The sequence below is a fragment of the Tachyglossus aculeatus genome, chromosome 2, assembly GCF_015852505.1.
Source record: "Tachyglossus aculeatus isolate mTacAcu1 chromosome 2, mTacAcu1.pri, whole genome shotgun sequence".
NCBI lineage: Eukaryota > Metazoa > Chordata > Mammalia > Monotremata > Tachyglossidae > Tachyglossus > Tachyglossus aculeatus.
The window spans coordinates 59,147,304-59,170,152 of record NC_052067.1 but is presented as its reverse complement, the minus strand read 5'-3'; the positions used below and the strand labels follow the sequence as shown (position 1 = coordinate 59,170,152).

Sequence of the window (22,849 nt, the reverse complement as noted above, 5' to 3'; positions counted from 1 at the left end):
GTAAGCGCTGGGCTAGATAGAAGATCATCAGTTCAGAGCCAGTCCCTGTCCCACATGGGGGCTCACAGGCTAAGGGGTAAGGAGAACAGGGATTGAATCCCTATTTTGCAGATGAGGAAAATGAGGCCCAGAGAAGTTAAGTGAATTGCCTGAGGTCACACAGCATTGTACATCGTGCATTCATCTTTTATCCCCATACATTATGATGTACGTACTATGATTAGTATTACATATATGTATATTAAGCAAGTACATTTTATGGCAGATCTGGGATTAGAACCCAGGTCCTCTGACTCCTAAGCATGTACTCTTTCGAATAATGCAGTCTGCTTCCCATTACCCCTTATTGTGACCTCCTATCTAAAGAGGATTGGGAAGCAGAGTTGCCTATTGGAAAGTGCTCTGGCCTGGGATTCAGATGACATGGGTTCTAATTTATTCAGTTGTGTTTATTGAGCACTTACCGTGTGCAGAGCACTGTGCTAAGTGCTTGGGAGAGGACAGTAAAACAACAGACACATTCCATGCCCACAATGAGCTCACAGTCTAGAGGGGGAGACAGACATAAATAGAAATAAGTGCTTAACTAATACCACAGTTATTTCTAATCCCTGCTCCTCCACGTTCCTGCTGTGTGACCATGGGCAAATCACTTCTCTGGGTCTCAGTTTATTTAACTAAAATTGGGACCTATCTTGTATCCCTCATGTAGAATGTATCTTGTATCTACCCCAGCAGTGCTTAGTACAGTGTCTGGCACATAATAAGTGCTTAACAAGTACTATTATTATTATTATTATTATTATTATTACAATGCTTGACACACAGCAAGCACATTACCACATCTCCTCCCATTCTCAATGCCTCCAGAAATCCCCCTTCCTCCTTTTTTGATTAATTACCAACACCCTAAATTGTAGCATTCCTAGTAGCTCTATTAGCATTTCAGTATGTTGCCCTAACTCCTGCACATAGGTATATACTGATATATAGATTGGTGGAATATGATAGTCTACTTTTACTGCTCACTTTTTCACTGGCCATTTCTTGGTACTTGCTTCGGCTCCTCCTGTTGAATCCTTTGTGTCTCCCCTATGACAGTGTGGTGACCTTTCCTAAATTGAATCATAATCAATCACTGCATCACTGAAGTGCTTATTATGAGCCAAGCACTGTCCTGAGCTCCCGGGAAGAGAAAGAATAGTCAGGTCAGCCACAGTCCCTGACTTGTCTGTAGTGTGACCTTGGGCAAAGAGCGCTGGGGGCACCGAACCAGGTTTCAGACCTTCTTTTCCTAGCAGGCTTCATTTCTGGAGATGATCTGGAGTGGCTAGAGTACGGACCTGAGAGTCAGAAGATCATGGGTTCTAATCCTGGCTCTGCCACTTGCCTGCTGTGTGATCTTGGGCAAGTCACTTCACTTCTCTGGGCCTCAGTTACCTCAGAACCCCACGTGGGAAAGGGACTGCATCTAACCCAATTAGCTTTGTAACCGTCCAGCACTTAGTACAGTGCCTGGCATATGATAAGTGCTTAACAACACCATCATCATTACTCTAGTGGTCCCCCTGGGGGATAGGGCCTGGTGTCCCATTTCACCCAGTGCCCCTTCCCAGTCACCAGTCTGCCCCACACATCTGCGGGAATTGGCCAAGGAAACCAGGCTACAGTGAAAATACAAAGAATCTCTCCAGCTTGGGGGTTCTGGCTAGCTAGACTGTAAGTTCGTTTTGGGTGGGGAACATGTCTCTCTATTGATACTGTATTCTCCCAAGTGCTTAGTACAGTGTTTTGCACACAGTGAGTGCACAATAAATGTGATTGAGTGAATAAATGCATGAATGAAAGTAAGCGCTCAATAAATACAATTGACTGAGAAAGACCTTCTAAAATAAACTGAGTTCTCAGAAGGGGGGATTGAGGTATTAAGCCCATGCCAGGGTGCAGAGAGGGCAGACCTGCTAGTTCCAGGCAAGGGTTAAGTGAATGGCCTGTCTCACAGGTGCCACCATTCCGAGGCTCCGCCCACTAGGTGACTTGCTTTGCTCTCAGCAGGGCGACTGTGTGCTCAGCAAGTGGAATTCACTGCTTTTTCTGAGAGAACCCATCCAGGCGTGAAGGTAAGCCAGTAGACACCTTCTGTCTGTCTGTCTAGGTCTGTCAGACAGTTTGTTGTATCCAAACCCCCATTCCATCCCTAAGCCCCCAGGGCAGGTGACCCCCAGACAGATGGGGCCTTAGGAACCAAGGGGCAGGAACCTGAAAATTTGGCTTGCTTTTCTCAGGCAACCTTGTCTACCACAAAGTACTATCTTTCCTTAGAATCAAAGGGAGGATCGTTCTGTTTTGACTTAAATCTGTACAGTAATTTTCAGATTGTGGAAATATGGGTCTAGAGGCATTTCAGCCAAGGGCAAAATATCCTGAAGGAATCTCTTTGCGAGCTCTCATTGATAAATGACTTCTCCAATCTTGCCCCAGTCTGGGAAGTTTGGGGGCTTGGATCTGTGACCCTTGGACATTTGATATTTGCCTCAACCCCTCAGCACTTAGGTACTTATCTTTAAATTATATTGTTACTTATTTTTTCATATTAATGTCTGGCTCTCCCTCCGGACTGTAAGCTCGTTATGGGAAGGGAACATTTGTGCTGGTTATGTTGTATTGTACTCTCCCAAGCGCCTAGTACAGTGCTCTGTCCATAGACTGCTCAATAAATACCATTGATTTTTTTTTTGAACTGATGGTTTAATTTAAGGTCTTACTGTCAGTTGTATTTTTGTCATAAACGAAGACTGTAAACTCGTAATAGGTAGGGAATGTTTCTACCAACTCTATTGTATTGTACACTCCCAAGTGCTTAGTACAGCATTCTGCATACAAAAGGGTTCAATAAATGCCACTGATAGTTTGATAACCTTTCACAAAGACATGGCCCTAGGACCGGGGCCCAGCCGGGACCGGGGGCTCCGACCACAGTCGGGGGAACCGACCCCCCACCCCCTCCTGCCTCCCATTCCCCTCCCCCCACCATCCTCCCTGGGGGGTCGGGGAAGGGGGCTGCTGCTGGGGCGAAGGGTTAGGGGCTCCCAAGACCCTGCAGTCTCCCCTATGAGCTGGCCCCCTCCCTCCCTTCTAGGGGGTGTCCTGATACCCGGGGGGATCTTCTGTAGGGGTGGGGGTCATCCCCAACAGCACTTCAGTACAGGACTGTCCCCCCATCCCCTTTCTGTGGCCTGCCCTGTTACCTGTGTGTTGGGCAGGGTTGGGGGGGGGGGGAATCTTCCCTAGGGGTTGGGGTCACACCCAGCAGCACTTTCATACAGGACTGTCCCCCCCCCCCCATGTCCCCCCTCTTCTCGGGGCTGCCCTGATACCTGGGGGGATTTTCCCTAGGGAAGGGGGTCACTCCCAGCAGCACTTCAGGACCCGACTGTGCCCTCACCCTCTTTCTGTGGCCTGCCCTGATGTGTGTGTGTGTGTGTGTGTGTAGGGTGGGAATCTTCCTTAGGGGTTGGGGTCACCCCCAGGAGCATTTCAAGACACGACTGCCCCCCTCTGCCACCCCCTTCTGGAGCTGTCCTGATACCTGGGGGGATCTTCCCTAGGGGAGGTGGTCACCCCCAGCAGACCTTCAGGACCCGACTGTCCCCTCACCCCCTTTCTGTGGCCTGCCCTGATACGTGTGTGTGTGTGTGTGTGTGTGTGTGTGTGTGCGCGCGCGCGCGCGCGTGGTGGGGGGCGGGGGGGATCTTTCCTAGGGGTTGGGGTCACCCCCAAGAGCACTTCAGGACATGACTGTCCCCCCACCCTCTTCTGGGGCTGCTCTGATACCTGGGAGGATTCTTCCCTAGGGGAGGGGATCACCCCCAGCAGCACTTCAGGGCATGACTGAGCCCACCTTTCTCTCCCCCTTCCCCCTCCCCCTCTTTCCTGTGGTCGAAATGCGTCCACTAGAACTTGAGTCAGTTTCCCCGCCCCACTAAAGCCGGCCTGTGCAAGGGGTCGCAGGGAGGGGGTTTCACTCCGAGATCCCCCCCTCTAGGCTGAGAGTTCGCTGTGGGGCAGAGATTGTCTTTTTTATTGCTGCATGGTACTTTCCCAAGCGCTTAGCACAGTGCTTTGCACACAGAAGCGCTCAATAAATACGATTGAATGAATGAATGAATAATACTATGAAATGAAGACTTCAATCCGAGATCCCGCCCCTCTAGAGCGTGAGCTCGTTGTGGACAGGGGTTGTCTCTCTTTATTGCTGAATTGTACTTTCCCAAGCGCTAAGCACAGTGCTCTGCACACAATAAGCGCGCAATAAATATGACAATGAATGAATGAGATCGGGCTGCTAGACTGTCCAACCGTTCTGGGTCGGGACGCGATGGACCTCCCAACCTGGCAAAAGCACAGAGGGTCGGGATGCCGGGGTCCCTACTGGCCCTAGGTCCCCTCGGGCGTGTGAGAGTCTTTAAGTGTTAAATGAGGAGAGGGCAAAGGGACAATACCTTCGCTTGAAGCTTTGTCCCCAGCTTCTGGTCAGACTGGTTGATTGATTGATTGATTGGACGGGCTAAGTGGTTCAGGGGGTGACCAGCTGGCCTAGATCGAGGGCACCCGGAGAAGAGCTGGTGGTATCGGTCAATGTGGGGTGGGGGGCAAGTGCCCGGGGTCTCCACCCTCCCATAAATCAGGGGTTTGAGGAGCAACGTGCCCTAGTGGATAGAACCCAAGCCTGGGAATCAGAAGTTCCTGGGTTCATTCAGTCATTCATTCAATCGTATTGATTGAGCGCTTACTGTGTGCAAAGCACTGTACTAAGCGCTTGGTAAGTACAAGTTGGCAACATATAGAGACGGTCCCTACCCAACAGCGGGCTCACAGTCTAGAAAGGGGAGACAGACAACAAAACAAAACATATTAACAAAATAAAATAAATAGAATAAATATGTGCAAATAAAGTAAATAGAGTAATAAATACGTACAAGCATATATACATATATACAGGTGCTGTGGGGAGGGGAAGGAGGTAAGGCGGGAGGGGGAGGAGGGAGAAAGGAAGGAGGGGGCTCAGTCTGGGAAGGCCTCCTGGAGGAGGTGAGCTCTCAGTAGGGCCTTGAAGGGAGGAAGAGAGCTAGTTTGGCGGATGTGCGGAGGGAGGGCATTCCAGGCCAGGGGGATGACGTGGGCCGGGGGGTCGACGGCGGGACAGGCAAGAACGAGGCACAATGAGGAGATTAGCGGCAGAGGAGCGGAGGGTGAGGGGTGGGCTGTAGAAGGAGAGAAGGGAGGTGAGGTAAGAGGGGGCGAGATGATGGAGAGCCTCGAAGCCGAAGGTGAGGAGTTTTTGCCTGATGTGTAGGTTGATTGGTAGCCACTGGAGATTTTTGAGGAGGGGAGTAACATGCCCAGAGCGTTTCTGCACAAAAACGATCCGGGCAGCGGCATGAAGTATGGATTGAAGTGGGGAGAGACAGGAGGATGGGAGATCGGAGAGGAGGCTGATCTAATCCCATCCCCGCCACTGGTCTGCTCTGCGATCTTCGGCAAGTCACTTCACTTCTCTGGGCCTCAGTTACCTCATCTGTAAAATGGGGATTAAGACTGTGAGCTTTACGTGGGATGGGGACTGGATACAACCGGATTGGCTGGTATCCACCGTAGTGCTTAGTGCAGTGCCTGGCATATGCGAAGTGCTAGAGAAGCAGCATGGCTCAGTGGAAAGAGCATGGGCTTTGGAGTCAGAGGTCATGGGTTCAAATCCTGACTGCCAATTGTCAGCTGTGTGACTTTGGGCAAGTCACTTAACTTCTCTCTGCCTCAGTTATCTCATCTGGAAAATGGGGATTAAGACAGTGAGCCTCCCACCGGACAACCTGCCTGATCACCTTGTAACCTCCCCAGTGCTTAGAACAGTGACTAGATGGAGATTAGAACCCATGACCTCTGATTCCCAAGCCCGTGCTCTTTCCACTGAGCCACACTGCTTCCCCACACAAACAAGGTAATCAGGTTGGACACAGTTATATTGTTGTACTGCCCCAAGCGCTTAGTACAGTGCTCTGCACACTGTCAGTATTCAATAAGTACAATTGACTGACTGCCCCCAGGGCCTTTGGGTCTTGCCCTCTCAGGCTGGGAGGAGCAGGGTGGCAGTTTGGGGGCTCCCCGAACCCTGTCTCCTCTCCCAGTTCTAAATTTGTTATGGGCAGGGAACATGTCATGCTGTATCATACTCTCCCAAGCGCTTAGTACAGTGCCCTGCATGTAGCGCTCAAAAAATACCATTGATTGCCACCTCTGTTGTACTGAACTCTGCCAAGCGCTTAGTTCAGTGCTCTGCACCTAGAGAGCATTCAGTACCAATGATTGATTGCCACCTCTGTTGTATCCCAAGCACTTAGTACAGTACTCTGCACACAGTAAGCCCTCAATAAATATGATTGAATGAATTGTTCTCTGGAGCACTTAGTACAGTGCTCGGCATTACTGTAAACGCTCGATAAATGCCACTGATTGTTTGCCGCCTCTGTTATATTGTACTCTCCGTATTGTATTCCCGAGCGTGTAGTGCAGTGCTCTGCACAGAGAGCGCTCACTAAATACCACTGATTGATTCTCCCTTTTCCTCCTCCTCCCACCCACTTTATGTGTCTACAGGCCATTGGCCGGTCCTGGGGGCTTGGCTTGGCCAGGCCTGCCCATCCGGTCACTTGGGAAAAAGAAAGGTCACCCCAGCCCACAAGCCATGTGCTTCTCTTGGGGGGGGGGGGGGGGGGGGATGGGTGTGTGTGTGTGTGTGTGTGTGTGTGTGTGTGTGTGTGTGTGTGTGTGTGTGTGTGCTCATCTCCTCCAGGAGGCCTTCCCAGACTGAGATCCCTCCTTCCTCTCCCCCTCCCCATCTCCCCCGCTTTACCTCCTTCCCCTCCCCACAGCACCTGTATATATATATGTTTGTACATATTTATTACTCTATTTTACTTGTACATATTTGTTCTATTTAGTTCATATGTTTTGTTTTGTTTGTCTTCCCCTTCTAGACTGTGAACCCGCTGTTGGGTAGGGACCGTCTGTATACATTGCCAACTTGTACTTCCCAAGCTCTTAGTACAGTGCTCTGCACACAGTAAGCACTCAATAAATACAATTGAATGAATGAATGAACAGTGCTTTGCATATAGTAAGCTTGTAATAATGCCATTATTATTATTGTTATTTTATTATTATTATGGCCTCTTCTCTTTGGTGTAACTTTATTATTATTATTATTATCTCTTTGGTGTAACTTGCCCGAAGCAACCCAGCTGGGTAGGACCAGGAAAACCCTTGAAAGGAATATGATTTAATCCCCATTTAACAGATGAGGCCCAGAGAAATGAAGTAACTAGCCTAAGGTCACACAGCAGATGTGGCAGAGCTGGGATTAGCACCCAGGTTTTATGACTCTCAGGCCCAGGATCTTTCCACTAGGCCACGCTCCTTCTCTATGGAAGTGTAAAGACTTAGCTCAGTCAATCAGAGAGAACGAATGAGGAGGAAATAGAAGAGCAAGGTTGTGGGGATGGAGACCCTCGGCTATCGTGAAGGGGAGAGGTTATTGAGCTGTGTGCCTGAGAGAGCAGCACATGGGGAGAGATTGTGCTGTGGACCCCTGATGGACATTGGGCACAAGGAGGGATCCGAGAGGATCTCTCGGGGGTTGGAGCCAGGCAACCAGCACTTTGAAGGAGGGAGGCTACCACCCCTGAGGAGGAGAAGGATATGATATGAGGAATATGTACAGGGAAATAAATACCAAAGATCCTCGAGGGCAGGGGTTAGGGGGAGGTGTGAAGTGGATTCAGGGGAAGCCTGTGTAAATTGTATTTGCAACCTTGTTGAGAACATATTCAATATTGTGTAGATATCAGGTCTGGGTGGCTACTTACGATAGGGGCTGGAAGAGAAGTTCTCAGTGCCGGTCGGTTCAGTGCCAAAGGAGCCGGGGGAGCACTTGGTCTACATTCCGTGCCACAGGAGCCGGGGGAGCTCTTGGTCTACGAGCTTCCTCCTGCCAACCCCCGATGGAGTAGTGGGCTAGTCCCCCATGACCCCTACACCTTCACAAAGAAGCCTGGGGTTCAGTGGCTTGGGGGGGAAAGGGAGAACCGGAGGGCTGTATGACGCAGTGGAGGCTACCTGGGGCCAACACACCCCGAAAATGATTCTGGGAGCTTTTGGGGACTGGATTTATAAATCAATCAGTGGTATTCATTGAGCGCTTCTTATGTGCAGAGCACCGTATTTAGCTTGGGAGAGTACAGTCTAGCAGAATTAGCAGACATATCCCCTGACCATAATGAGCTTAAAGTCTAGAGATTTAGGGCTGGGAACCACTGGTAACATCATCACAGACTCCAAAGGGGAGTAAAATCCAAGCCCTGGGGCTACAAACAATTCCCTTCCCACTGGCAGTGTAGGATGGATTATTGGCCTCCCCAGGGCTTTTCATTCATTCATTCAGTTTTATTCACTCAGTCGTATTTATTCAGTGCTTACTGTAGGCAGAGCGCTGTACTAAGCACTTGGGAAGTACAAGTCAGCAACATATAGAGATGGCCCCTACCCAACAACGGGCTCACAATCTAGAAGGGAACGCTAGTATGGAGCGCTTACTGTGTGCACAGCCTTGTATTAAGTGCCTGGGAGAGTACAACAGAATTAGCAGACACATTCCCTGCCCCCAGTTTATGTGCATAAGTTACAGATACCGGAATGGGGACTCAGTACCTATTCTTCCTAATTGGACTGTGAGCCTCATAGGGGGCCCGAACATGCTTAGGACAGTGCTTGCACCACACTTAGACTGATTATTATTAGCAAAACATCTACACTCCTCCTAATCCGATGGAACAGCAAGTGAGCAGCCTCTATGTGTGCTACTGCCTTGGACTGATTGTGTTCTTCTTAGTCCTTCTAAGGGTAAACTTTTGTGGTATCGCTGATGGCTCAGTATGAGGAGGGTTGTTCACGGTGCCTCAATCGGCATTTGCGGCCTTCAGCGCCTGGGGCATTTCGGTGTAAGAGGTAATGACTGGCCGTCCATCTTGGCTATTTCCCCCACAAGGGTGTGAGGGTACCCAACTACTGGACCGTTCTGAGACAGAGAATATCATTTAAGACAAGGAGAAGTGATTCATACCTCTCCACAGATTTCCAGACTGCGAACTCCTCCTTCTAGACTAAGCTCCTCCCTCTAGACTGTAAGCTCTTCCTTCTAGACATAAGCTTCTCCCTCTAGACATAAGCTCCTCCTTCTGAACGGTATCTTCCTCCCTCTAGACTGTAAACTCTTCCCTCTAGATGTAAGCTCCTCCCTCTAGACTTTGAGCTCCTCCCTCTGGATGTAAACTCCACCTTAGGCTGCACATCACTCCTTCTAGATCATAAAATTCTCTTTCTAGATGCAAGTCCTTCCCTCTAGACTGAAAGCTTCTCCCTCTAGGCTGTAAGCTCATCCCTCAGGCCGTGAACTCATTCATTCATTCAATCGTATTTTTTGAGTGCTTACTGTGTGCAAAGCACTGTACTATGTGCTTGGGAGAATAGAATATAGCAACAAACAGACCCATTCCTGCCCAAAATGAGCTCACAGTCTAGAGGGGGAAGCCAACATTAATATGAATAAATAATTTATAATAGATTTTCTAATGGATGCGTACATAAGTGCTGTAGCACCGGTCACATAGTGAACCCTTAATGAATATCCTAGTGAATTCATGAATGCTCTGACACCTCCCCTTCTCTTTCCTTAGGCTAGGCGGGGCCTAGAGTCGGTCTGCGTCCAGAGGCATCGTGAAGGACAGAGTCAAATGTCACATCCTTGAGCCTCGTGGTCGGAATTCAGGTAGGACATGGGCTTTGAGGGGCTTAGGCAGGTGAGAGGAGGTCTCCTCCTGGGTATTCTGAAGGGTAGGAGGTAGGGAAATGCTCAGAGACTCGGTACTGTGCTTTTTGCCGAGTACTACTAAATTCAGGGGCCTCGGATTTACTACTGTTAACGGACAGAGCCTGATGGTCCTCTACCGGTATTAGCTTTAATGGTGGCCCTTTGCTCACAGGGACAGCGTACTGGTTTTGTACTGGTTTTGGCCTTAATGGTGGTCCTTGGCTCCTGAAGAGAGCCTGGAGGCCCTCTACCAGTGTTAGCCTTAATGGTGGCCCTCCACTCATGGAAGGAGACTGACAGTCTGCTGCTGGTGTTGGCCAAAATGGTGGCTCTCCACCAATGGAGAGAAACTTGTGGTCTGCTACTAGCATTAGTGTTAATGATGGTCCTCAGCTCAGGAAGAGAGCCTGGTGAGCCTCTGTCGGCGCTAGCCATATATGTGGCCCGCCACTCGTGGAGGGAAACTCTTGGTATGCGACTAGTATTGGCCTTAATGGTGACTCTCTGCTAACGGAGAGAAACTGGTGGTCCGCGGCTGGTGTTAACCTTCATTCATTCAATCGTATTTATTGAGCACTTGCTTACTGTATGCAGAGCACTGTGCTAAGTGCTTGGGAAGTTCAAGTCGGCAACATATAGAGATGATCCCTACCGAATAACGGGCTCATGGTGGCCCTCCGCTCATGGAGAGGGACTGGTGGTCTTCTACTGGTGTTAGCCCTATTGGGGGCTCTTTTCTCATCAAGAGAGCCTAGTGGTCCTCTACTGGGGTTAACTTGAATGGTGGCTCTTGGCTCATGGAGGGAGCCTATTGATCCTCTACTGGTGTTTAGCCCTAATGGTGACCCTTGGCTCATGAAGAGAGGCTAGTGTTCTTCTTCTATTGTTAGCCTTAATATTGGCCTTTCATTTGTGGAGAGAGCCTGGTGGTCCTCTAGTGGTGTTAGCCTTAATGGTGGCCCTCCGCTCACAGAGGGAGACTGACAGTCTGCTATTCGTGTTGGCCTTTAAGGTGGGTCTCAGCTGACTGAGAGAAACTGGCAGTCGGCTTCCAGTGTTAGCCTTAGTGGTGGTGCTCCTTTCACGGAGAGAGTCTGCTGGTACTCTACTGGTGCTAGCTTTAATAGTGGTCCTCTGTTCATGGGGAGAATCTTGCAGCCTTTTACTGGTTTTAGTCTTTAGGGCGGTCCACTGTTAATGAAGAGACAACTATGTGGTCTTCTACTGACTTTACCCCTGGTGGCTGTACATTCATGGACAGAGAGCCTGCTGATCTTCTACTAGATTGTAAGCTTCTTGTGAGCAGGGATGATGTCCACCTATTCTACTGTACTCTCCCAGGTTCTCATTACAGTGCTCTGTACATGGTAAAAGCTCACTCACTCATTCAATCATATTTATTGAGTGCTTACTGTGTGCAGAGCACTGTACTAAGCACTTGGGAAGTACAAGTTGGTAGCATATAGAGATGGTCCCTACCCAACAATGAGCTCGCAGTCTAGAAGGGGGAGACAGAAAACCAAACAAAACATGTGGACAGATGTCAAGTCGTCAGAACAAATAGAATTAAAGCTAAATGCACATCATTCACAAAATAAATAGAATAGTAAATATGTACAAGTAAAATAAATAGAGTAATAAATCTGTACAAACATATATACAGGTGCTGTGGGGTGGGGAAGGAGGTAGGGCGAGGGGGGATGGGGAGGAGGAGAGGAAAAAGGGGGCTCAGCCTGGGAAGGCCTCTTGGAGGAGGTGAGCTCTCAGTATGGCTTTGAAGGGAGGAAGAGAGCTAGCTTGGAGGATGTGTGGAGGGAGGGCATTCCACTCAACACTGTTGCTTGATACTAGCGTTATTCCTAATGATGGTCTCCTACTAATGGAGAGAATTAGTATTAATAGCCTCCAGTATGCCCTTTTTCTACACTTCAGAGAGCGTGGTCACTGGGGAGAATGAAGTTCGCTAGTCCCTGACTTATTTGTTGTTGTTGAGCATTTGCAGAGAGCTGGCATTGCCCAGAGTGGTTGGCGGGTGGGAGACCCTGGGGTGGAGGAAATCGGATGGGGACATCTGGAGGTGAGGAAGTGGAGAGGCGGGGAGACATGGAGCTAGGGCAATTCCAACAACTGAAGAAGCAGTGTGGCCCTGTGGCTAGGGAACAGATTCTGGAGTCAGAGGGACCAGAGTTCTTATCTCTGCTCTGCCACTTGTCTCCTGTGGGACCTTGGGCAAGTCACATCTCTGGACTTCAGTTACTTAAACTGTAAAATGTAGATTGCAATGGGAGCCCCCTGTGAGATACAAATTGTGCCCACCCTGATTAGATTGTCTCTACCCCAGGGCTCAGTACAGTGCCTGGAATATAGTAAGTGCTCAACAAATAAAACAAACAAAACCTAAAGCAGCCTAAGAAAAACAGACTGTCAGGCCAGCTCCCTTCAGGCCCTTGGTTTCTCTCTCATCCATCTGCTTCTCTGGCACTGCCCTCTGATCTCCCATGTCTTCCTTTCTCTGCTCTGCCCACTTGATAAGTTATCATTTTTTTATGGTACTTGCTAAGTGCTTGCTAGATGCAGAGCCCAGTTTTAAGGGCTGGGATAGATACAAGCTAATCAGATTGTACCACAGGGGGCTCACAGTTTAGGTGGGAAGTAGGATTTAATCCCCATTTTTCAGATGAAGCAACTGAGGTCCAGAGAAGTGAAGGGACTTACCCAAGGTCACACAGCAGACACGTGGCAAAGCCGGGATTAGAACCCAGGTCCTTCTGACTCCCAGGCCCAGGCTCTTTCTACTAGGGCACGCTGTTCTGTCAAGCCCCGTCCTTCTGGCTCTGCTTTTGAACTGTTTCCAGCTGGCTCTTGATCTCTTCCCTTTGGTTCTGATTCTTTCTTGGTCTCAACTGTCCCATTTAAGGCCTGCTCCTCCTTCTCTCTGGCTTTGTCTCTGTCTGTCTCTCTCTCTTTTCTTTCTCTACTTTGGCTTCTATCCAGCAGTATGATCCGGCGCCCAGAGCACAGGCCCTCATTCCTTCACAGCCATTAGCACCGTCCTAGTGTTTGACAGGTCTCGGCTGCTGATTTTGCATTGGAGGTGACCTTAGTGCAACAGATTCTCTAAAATTATTTGGCAAACATGTCTGAACATCTTCCTGTGAGAGGACCAAAAAGAGCTCCTTGCAGACTCCGATTTTTCTTTCCATTTTCAATCAATCCATCGTATTTACTGAGCACTTACTGGGGATAGAGCACTGAACTAATCGCTTGGGAGAATAAAGTATAATGGAGTTGGTAGACACATTCCCTTTCTGCAATGAGCTTACAGTCTAGAGATTTTTATCTCTGAAATGTGCAGTAAAAGAGTAACAACAGAGTTGGCAAATTCCTTTTCATGCATTCGCCTGGTTCTCTCACCTAGCCACATAGCAGAATGAATGATGCCTCTCCTACAGTGCCTTCGGCGGGATGTCTACAGTCATTATTTTGGAAGCAGCATGGCCTAGTGGGTAGGACATGGGCCTGAGAGTCAGAAGAACCGGGGTTCTAATCCTGGCTCTGCCACTTGTCTGCTGTGTGACCATGGACAAGTCACTTAACTTCTCTGTGCCTCAGTGACCTCATCTGTAAAATGGGGATTAAGATTGTGAGCCCCAGATGGATCAGGGACTCCACTAATGCCAACTTTCTCACTGTACCTGAAACCCATCTCTCTCACCGACGACCCCTTGCCCACGTCCTGCCTCTGGTCTGGAATGCCTTCCCTCCTCAAATCAGACAGGCAGTTACTCTCCCCCCTTTCAAAGCTTGATTGACTATACATCTCCTCCAAGAGGCCTTCCCTGACTGAGACCTCCTTTCCTCTTCTCTCACTGCATCGCCCTGACTTTCTCCCTATGTTCAACTCCCCTCCTAGCCCCACAGCATATGCGTACATATCTGTCATTTGTTTATTTGTATTAATGTCTGTCTCTCCCTCTAGGCCTTAAACTTGTTGCAGGCAGGGAATGTGTCCATTACTGTATCATATTCTATCAAGTGTTTAGTACAGTCCTCTGCACACAGTAAGTGCTCAATAAATATGATTGAATGAATGAACAAGGACTGCATACCACCTGATTTGCTTTTATCCATCCCAGAATTTTGGATTGTGTCTGTCACACAGTAAGTGCTTAACAAATACCATTATTATTATTATTATTGTTATTATTAATTAATAGTAATAATAATAAATAGAGGGTCAAGGGGCATTGTGTGATATTCGTGTTGGAGTGAACGAGCACTGTGTTTTCCTGGTTCCTTTTCAACACCACGGCATGGTTAGCTCTGTTGCTCATAGGTGACTCTAAATGGCTTCTCCACAGCTTAGGATGGCCTTTCCTTGTTTGATGGATTGATAATGATGGTGGGCTCTTTATCATTTGATTGGTTGATAATAATGGTGGGCTGTTCATTGCTTGATTGATTGTGATGAGGGGCTTTTCCTTGTTTACGACGTGCTGTTTACAGCCAGAGAGGTCCACTGGGAAGAGTTCAACTCTGGGAATCGGGATACCTGGGTTCTAGGCCCGGTTTTGCCCGGCACCAGCTGACACGAGCGGAGACAGCGTGTGCATATTTTGTCACAAGCCGTGCAAGCCACTCCCTGACATGGGGTCCTGAGGGACCACCCATCATTCCCGTGAACCCCCTGTGGGACAGGGACTGTGTCCAACCTGATAAACTTTTATCTACCCCAGCGCTACCTTGGTTCTAATTCTGGCTCCGCTGATTGTCTGCTGTGAGATGTTGGGCAAGTTACTTCACTTCTCTGTGCCTCAGTTCCCTCATCTGAAAAATGGCAATTCAGAGTGTGAGCCCCACATGGGATGGGGACTGTGTCCAACCCTTTGTACAGTGCCTGGAACGTAGCAAGGGCTTAACAAATACCATTTAAAAAAAAGTTACCTAAAGGATGTTTGGTGGAGGGAGAGGGGGGCTTTAGTTCTAGAAAAAAGACAACCCTGGGTATGGTCCATATTCCGCACATTTGCATGGCTCTCCAAAGAACACTGTCATTTTTAAGCATTTATATTATACCCGAAATCATGTCTAATTATATAATTAGTGTAAATATAGGGAATCACATCGAAATCCTGTAGTTCTAAAAACACTGAGTGCGATGGCATAATCGTGTGGTGTTATAGCCTGGAAAAACTTATTAAATTCATGGAATTAACCCAAAAAATATCTTCAGAGCCTTATATCCGACATCTAGAGATGAAAGGCACGCAGTCGTAGATTTAGCTTTCTGTTGCTACCTGGATTGTTTTCGATTCCGTTTGGCATCGGAGCGAGGGCTTTTCGAGAGAGACCCAAAGTGTTCTCGGGGGAGAGATCTCCCTCCATTCTGAGAGCTGGCCTCCCAAAAACATGGTGTCCATCTGACCTCTGACCTCCAGCCCATTTAGAGTGTTTTGATGGGGTGAAGCATCCATTTATTCCTTGGGGCTCATGCTGGAGGGTCACTTTTTCCTCCTGCGCCTGACCACCAAGATGTCCGAAAAAGGAGCAGTGCCTTTTAAGTGGGGGGCGGAGGGGTGGGGTGGAGGGCTAGGCAATGTACAATGTATGAATTAGGGTTTGGAGGAAAGGAGGGGGTTTGAGAAGCAACGTGACCTACTGGATAGAGTAAGGGCTTGGGAGTCAGAAGGCCCTGGGTCCTAATCCTGGCTCTGTCACCTGTCTGCTGTTGGTTTGTTTGTTTTATGGTACTTGTGAAGTGCTTACTATGTGTCACACATGGTTCTAAGCTCTGGGGTAGTAGGTACAAGTCAATTAGGTCTGACATAGTCCCCGTTCTGCATGGGGCCCACAGTCTTAAGTGACAGGGAGAAAATGTATTGAACCCCCATTTTACAGTTGAGGAAACTGAGGCACAGGGAAAAGAAATGACGTGACCAAGCTCACAGCTAATAAATTGGCAGAGCAATTGTAGATTGGGGATTAGAACCCAGGTCGTCTGACTCCCAGGTCCATGCTCTTTCCACTAGACCACACTGCTTACCATCCAAGTCTAATCAGTACCACTACAATTGCATTGACTGAGCACCTACTAAATGCTAGGCACTGTACTAAGTACATGAGAGATTACAGCAGTAAAAAGACTCCCCTGACCTCAAGGAGTTTATAATCACAAATACTCTATTTTACATAAAGGGAAAGTCATTTCAGACCTTGCCGCTTTCAACTCTGGAACTGAGGCCACAGAAATTTTCATTAAGTTGTTTCTGATCAAATCAATCAATGGTATTAAGTGCGTACTGCGAGGAGACCACTGAACAAAGTGCTTGGGAAAGTACAACATATCAGAGTTAGATGCAATCCCTGGTACAAGGAGCTAACAATCTAGAGGAGACTTGTACATCCCGTAATTATTTCTCTTCCAGCCGCATGACCATTTCTCCTTCCCATTTCATTGCAAACGCCATTCAGTTTCCAAAGTTTCAGTTACAGTAATCTTTTAGAACATTGTTGCAGTGATATCTGCAAGGTTACTTGCCTCCATCTCCAGGAATGAAGCTGTACCTCCTCAGTAGACTATGTGATTATTACCAGGATCCATGGAGACGAGGTTAATCGATCAGTAGTATTTATTGAATGCTTTACTGCTGCGTGCCCTTGGGCAAGTCACTTCACTGGGCCTCCCCATCTGTTAAATGGGGATGAAGACTGAGCCCCATGTGGCCTTTGACTGTGTCCAACCTGATTAGCTTGTATCTACCCCAGTCCTTAGTACAGTTCCTGGCACATAGTAAGCACTTAATAAATACTATAAAAAAGCCACCACAAGCCAGGGACATCAATCAATCAATGGCATTTATTGAGCGCTATGTGCAGAGCACTGCACTAAACACGTAGGAGAATATATTCTACTCTATCCTAACCTTCCATCCTATTCTATCCTAATCCTCCTCGACCTCTCAGCACCTTCAACACTGTGGACCATGGCCTTCTCCTTAACACGCTATCCAACCTTGGCTTCGCAGACACTGCCCTCTCCTGGTTCTCCTCGTATCTCTCTGGCCATTCATTCTCAGTCTCCTTCTCTGGCTCCTCCTCCCCCTCCCATCATCCCCTTACTGTAGGAGTTCCTCAAGGGTCAGTTCTTGGTCCCCTTCTGTTCTCCATCTATACTCATTCCCTTGGTGAACTCATTTGCTCCCACAGCTTCAACTATCATCTCTACGCTGATGACACCCAAAGCTACATCTCCACCCCGTTCTCTCTCCCTCCCTCCAGGCTCGCATCTCCTCCTGCCTTTAGGACTTCTCCATCTGGATGTCTGCCCATCATCTAAACCTCAACATGTCCAAGACTGATCTCCTTATCTTCCCTCCCAAATCCTGTCCTCTCCCTGCCTTTCCCGTCACTGTGGATGGCACTACCATCCTTCCCATCTCACAAGCCCGCAACCTTGGTGTCATCCTCGACTCCGCTCTGTCATTCACCCCGCCACATCCAATCTGTCACCAAAACCTGCCAGTCTCACCTCTACAACATTGCCTCCCCTTCAAGGCCCTACTGAGAGCTCACCTCGTCCAGGAGGCCTTCCCAGACTGAGCCCCCTCCTTCCTCTCCCCCTCGTCCATCCCCCCGTCTTAGCTCCTTCCCTTCCCCACAGCACCTGTATATATGTATATATGTTTGTACATATTTATTACTCTATTCATTGTACTTGTACATATCTATTCTATTTATTTTATTTTGTTAATATGTTTGGTTTTGTTCCGTGTCTCCCCCTTCTAAACTGTGAGCCCACTGTTGGGTAGGGACTGTCTCTATATGTTGCCAACTTGTACTTCCCAAGCGCTTAGTACAGTGCTCTGCACAGTACTAAGCGCTCAATAAATACGATTGATTGATTAAGTGACTTGCCTAAGGTCACAGAGCAGACAAGTGGCAGAGCTGGGAGAAGCCGATGGTAAGGAGTTTCCTTTTGATGCAGAGGCAGATAGGCATCCACTGGAGGTCCTTGAGGGAAGGGGAAACATGGCCTGAATGGTTTTGTAGAAAAATGATCCAGGCAGCAGAGTGAAGTAGCAAGTTAAGTGGGATGAGACAGGAGGCAGGGAGGTTAGCAAGGAGGCTGATACGATAATCAAGGCAGAATAGAATAAGATTAGAACCCACGTCTTTTGACTCCCAAGTCTGTGCTCTTTCCACTAAGCCATGCTGCTTCTCAAATCTCTCTCCCAGCAATTTCCACCCAGGGGGATTAGTGATGTCCAGGCTGGCCCTTCGCTGCCCTATATAAGCTTCCTGGGCCTCACCCTGCTCAAAGCTGAGTGTGTTTGCTTCCATGTAAGTGTCTGGTGAGTTTAGGGAAAAAAGGGTTTAGGAGGAGGTGTTGAGTTTTGGGTAACTTTGAATCGGCTTTCTGGCTTGCTCTTCTGGGCCAGGTAATTTCCCTAAAGGCGTCCCTGCAGGACTCTTCTGTGGGGGCTCTCATCCCTCACATATCCTTACATCATTCATGCCCATAGTGGGCCTGCGGAATGGGTTAATGGGGTGAAGACCTTACTTAACACTCCATCTCCCCTTTCGCTCCCCTTTCCCTTCACTGCTCTCGCACCACTAACCCACAGCCCTGGATCACTGCCACTGTCCGCCTCCTTCGCTCTTATGCCCGAGGTGCCGAACGCTGCTGGGGAAAGTCTAAACACCATGCCAACCTCATTCACTTCAAGTTTATCCTTTCCTGCCTTAACTCAGCCCTCTCTTCTGCCAGACAAAACTATTTCTCCTCCCTTATTGACACCCATGCCCATCACCCCCGCCAGCTCTTCCGTACACTCAACTCCCTTCTCAGGCCCCCGGTTCCTCCCCCTCCTCCTTCCCTCACCCCCAACGATCTGGCCTCCTACTTCATTAACAAAATTAAATCCATCAGGTCCGACCTCCCCAAAGTCTCTTCCCCCCTTTCCCCATCCCCCCGGCTCTCAACACTCTCCGCTACTCCCCCATCCTTCCCAGCAGTATCCTCAGAGGAGCTCTCCTCCCTCCTCTCAAGTGCTACTCCGGCCACCTGTGCTTCTGACCCCATTCCCTCTCATCTCATGAAATCTCTCGCTCCATCCCTTCTCCCTTCCTTAACTTCCATCTTCAACCGCTCACTCTCCACTGGTTCCTTCCCCTCTGCCTTCAAACATGCCCATGTCTCTCCCATCCGAAAAAAAACCCCTCTCTTGACCCCACCTCACCTTCTAGTTATCACCCCATATCCCTCCTACCATTCCTTTCCAAACTCCTTCAACAAGTTGTCTACACTCGCTGCCTAGAATTCCTCAACAACAACTCTCTCCTCGACCCCCTCCAGTCTGGCTTCCGTCCCCTACATCCCACGGAAACTGCCATCTCAAAGGTCACCAATGACCTCCTGCTTGCCAAATCCAACGGCTCATACTCTGTCCTAATCCTCCTCTACCTCTCAGCTGCCTTTGACACTGTGGACCACCCCCTTCTTCTCAACGCGCTATCTGACCTTGGCTTCACAGACTCCGTCCTCTCCTGGTTCTCCTCTTACCTCTCCGGTCGTTCTTTCTCAGTCTCTTTTGCAGGCTCCTCCTCCCCCTCCCATCCTCTTACTGTGGGGGTTCCCCAAGGTTCAGTGCTTGGTCCCCTTCTGTTCTCGATCTACACGCACTCCCTTGGTGACCTCATTCGCTCCCACGGCTTCAACTATCATCTCTACGCTGATGACACCCAGATCTACATCTCTGCCCCTGCTCTCTCCCTCTCTCTCCAGGCTCGCATCTCCTCCTGCCTTCAGGACATCTCCATTTGGATTTCTGCCCGCCACCTAAAACTCAACATGTCGAAGACTGAACTCCTTGTATTCCCTCCCAAACCTTGCCCTCTCCCTGACTTTCCCATCTCTGTTGACGGCACTACCATCCTTCCCGTCTCACAAGCCCGCAACCTTGGTGTCATCCTCGACTCCGCTCTCTCATTCACCCCTCACATCCAAGCCGTGACCAAAACCTGCCGGTCTCAGCTCCACAACATTGCCAAGATCCGCCCTTTCCTCTCCATCCCAACCGCTACCCTGCTCATTCAAGCTCTCATCCTATCCCGTCTGGACTACTGCATCAGCCTTCTCTCTGATCTCCCATCCTCATGTCTCTCTCAACTTCAATCCATACTCCATGCTGCTGCCCGGATTATCTTTGTCCAGAAACGCTCTGGGCATATCACTCCCCTCCTCAAAAATCTCCAGTGGCTACCAATCAATCTGCGCATCAGGCAGAAACTCCTCACCCTGGGCTTCAAGGCTCTCCATCACCTCGCCCCCTCCTACCTCACCTCCCTTCTCTCCTTCTACAGCCCAGCCTGCACCCTCCGCTCCTCCACCGCTAATCTCCTCACCGTACCTCACTCTCACCTGTCCCGCCATCGACCCCCGGCCCACGTCATCCCCCAGGCCTGGAAATCCCTCCCTCTGCCCATCCGCCAAGCTAGCTCTCTTCCTCCCTTCAAGGCCCTGCTGAGAGCTCACCTCCTCCAGGAGGCCTTCCCAGACTGAGCCCCTTCCTTCCTCTCCCCCTCGTCCCCCTCTCCATCCCCCCCATCTTACCTCCTTCCCTTCCCCACAGCACCTGTATATATGTTTGTACATATTTATTACTCTATTTATTTATTTTATTTGTACATATCTATTCTATTTATTTTATTTTGTTAGTATGTTTGGTTTTGTTCTCTGTCTCCCCCTTCTAGACTGTGAGCCCACTGTTGGGTAGGGACTGTCTCTATGTGTTGCCAATTTGTACTTCCCAAGCGCTTAGTCAAGTGCTCTGCACATAGTAAGCGCCCAATAAATACGATTGATGATGATCTCCAAATGCTTCCTGATCACTCCAATTGCCACTTGGTTCTCCTGCCTCTCTCTGGGGCTGCGGACACTTCCCTCATGCAATCAATGGTATTTGAGTGTTCATTACGTGTAGTGCCCTGTACTACATGCTTAGGAGAGTACAGTGTAAGGGAATTAGTGGACATGTTCCCTGCAACGCTGCCTCATCAACTCAGCACACCCGCCCCCCACTTCTCTGCCGTCAGTATGGTGTCTCCTTTCCTTATACCTTCAGATATGCTTGTCTTTCACATTCTAGCAGGTTCCCTTTCCAACTTCTAGGTACAGCATCAGTGGAATGGGGAGGACACATATGATACAATACCGGTAAGGGAAGGATCTGAGTATAAGGGTATGTGGTGAATTCTTCAGTGCGTGATGGGTGAATCTAAGTGCATGGGTGAGCTGGAAGGGAAAATAAGGTGTGTGGTGGGGCTAGGGGTGGATGGGGCGAGATGAGAGCTTTAGTCAGGATAGGCTTGTTGGAGAAGAAAGAATCTTCATGAGGTTTTGAAAGTTTTGGGAGACTGCTGGTATGTCCACTATGTGGGTGAGGGGTGGGAGTTGCAGGTGGGAGGAGGTGTGGGGATGGGTTGAGGGTGGAGGTCGTTCAGGTGAGACACAGTGATGGGACTGGAGCTTTCAGGGCCTTCCTAAATCCAACTCAGAGCTACCTGGAGGTGAAGGACAAAGGGGTCCTGATGACGGTAAGAGGCGGACCAGTTCCCTTCTTCTTCCAGAAGCTTCTCACCATACTTCCTGGCTGTGAACTGTTCCCCCTTCTGTGAGGATGCAGAGCAGCTGATTCCCATGGAGAAGCAGAATCAGAAACTGAGCTTCCATCTCTATGGTAAGATGATGGGGTATGTGTGGATGAATTAAGGGTTATGGCAGGCGGAGAAGGTGGTGGTGGTGGCGAGCAGAAGGGCCTGTCATTCTCATCACTGAGGCTGGTTCTGCATGTGGGGGTTAAAGGTCTGTGGAGGCTACCGGGTTCTTTAGGACTTGACTGTTAGACTGAGAGTTCTCTAGAATTCTCTTAATTCTATCGTTGGCTCCATCCTCCCTGAGCCCACAGTCCTGTCCACAGGGTCACCCAGTACATCCTCAGCCCTTTCAGAGCTGACATCCCTCTGTGGCTGCTTCTGAGAGAGTTGGGCATGGTGGGGAGAGTAAAGTGTTAGGAGCGTAGCTGGATAGGTGCTTTCTGGTTTGCTAGCAGGGAGGTCTTCTAAGTAATGTTCCAAGAGCTTCCCTGCAGGGCTATTCTGTGGAATTATCATCCCTCACCTCTCCTGATATCATTTATGCCTCCTTTGGGTGTGGGAGGTGGGTAGAGGGGTGAAGGGCCTAACACTCCATCTCAGAAGGCTCCCTAGCCATTCAAACTGCCTCTTTGTTCTCCAGTCTCTCTCAGTGTCTGTGGAAGTTCTCAGAGACCCTTCCTTCTTGCAGTCCATCAGTGGTACTTACTGAGTGCTTACTCTATGCAGAATACTGTTTTAAGTTCTTGGGAGTGGACAGTTCAATGGAATTAGCAGATATGTTCTCTGCAGCCCTCACTCACCACCTCAGTATACCTGTCCCAACCTTTCTGCTCTCATTATGGTGTCTCCCTGTCTAACACATTGAGATGTACTCGTCTTCTGCAGTCCAAAATAGTCCCCTTTGAATCTTACAGGTCTGCTATTGGTTGAAAGGCGTGGGTCCAGATGGCATATTGCAGCTACAGGAAGGATGTGAGGATAAGGCTATGTTCCTGATTGCTGAGGCATGAATTCTTCAGTGCTTAATGGGTGAGCTGGAAGGGAAAAGAGAGAGAGAGAGAGAGAGAGAGAGAGAGAGAGAGAGAGAGAGAGAGAGAGAGAGAAAGAGAGAGAGAGAGAGTGTGTGTGTGTGTGTATGTGTGTGTGTGTATCAGCCTTTGCATCCTCTTCTTCCAGGGAAGGAACAGTTCTGTGAGGGCTGCTGGCTTCTGGCAATAGAATGCAAGGTGGAGCATAGTGCCCATCAGTGTGTCCACCCCATTCCTCTCTGAG

General features: G+C 49.1%; 1 long non-coding RNA gene across 1 annotated transcript; it reads left to right on the top strand.

Annotated features, from left to right (window-relative positions):
• Positions 1-18,183: 18,183 nt before the first annotated feature.
• On the top strand, positions 18,184-22,612 carry LOC119921750. Its single transcript, XR_005448591.1, has 4 exons — positions 18,184-18,262; positions 21,093-21,137; positions 21,551-21,660; positions 22,492-22,612. It is a non-coding gene; the product is annotated as an uncharacterized LOC119921750 (long non-coding RNA).
• The last annotated feature ends 237 nt before the right edge of the window (positions 22,613-22,849 follow it).